Source organism: Mustelus asterias, unplaced genomic scaffold (assembly GCF_964213995.1).
Source record: "Mustelus asterias unplaced genomic scaffold, sMusAst1.hap1.1 HAP1_SCAFFOLD_35, whole genome shotgun sequence".
Classification (NCBI taxonomy): Eukaryota; Metazoa; Chordata; class Chondrichthyes; order Carcharhiniformes; family Triakidae; genus Mustelus; species Mustelus asterias.
This window is the reverse complement of record NW_027590117.1, coordinates 3773295-3774027: the sequence shown is the minus strand read 5'-3', so window position 1 is coordinate 3774027 and position 733 is coordinate 3773295. Positions and strand designations below refer to the sequence as shown.

The 733-nt window shown below is 43.4% G+C and overlaps 1 non-coding gene across 1 annotated transcript; it reads left to right on the top strand.

The window, feature by feature from the left end:
• Positions 1-73: 73 nt before the first annotated feature.
• Positions 74-145, top strand: trnam-cau (transfer RNA methionine (anticodon CAU)). The gene has a single exon. It is a non-coding gene; the product is annotated as a tRNA-Met (tRNA).
• The last annotated feature ends 588 nt before the right edge of the window (positions 146-733 follow it).

Sequence of the window (733 nt, the reverse complement as noted above, 5' to 3'; positions counted from 1 at the left end):
TCCTCACACTGGTGTTCCTGTTAAACGATATAGGAGTGAAAGTCTGTCTTGTTACAGAAGCAGCTTTTTCCGTAGCAGAGTGGCGCAGCGGAAGCGTGCTGGGCCCATAACCCAGAGGTCGATGGATCGAAACCATCCTCTGCTATTCATGTTCATAGTGATAGTGCGCCAACTGCATAGCACTTGTGACTTTCACGTGGAGAAAACAGGTTCTCTTTGCCGCAAAAAAACCTCGATCTGTCGTTAGTCACTTTTATATGCAACCAGAGTTTTACACAAGAAGAGGGAACATCTTAACACAACACGCAACGATTTACTAACAAAAACACCTTCACGGAGAATCTTTTTACACAACAGGGAGCACGTTTACAAGAGAAGGGGACATATTAACAGAACAGAAGAAACAAATATTTACAGAGCCGGAAACACAACAACAGGGAAGCATTTTACACAACAGCAGAAAAAAAAACTCTCAAGAACATTTGAGACAGTTACCTGGGTAAGATTGGTCTGGAGGGATATTGGCCAAACGCGGGTAATTGGGAATAGCTCTGAGGTAAAAAAAAAACTGGGCGGCATGGACACTTTGGGCCGAAGGGCCTGTTTCCATGCTGTAACCCTCTACATCATAGAGTACACCAGGAAATATATTTATAAACAGTGAAACACTTTGCACAACCAACAGTGAACATCTTTGAACAGCAGAGAGGACAGCTACACAGCAGGAAATGTT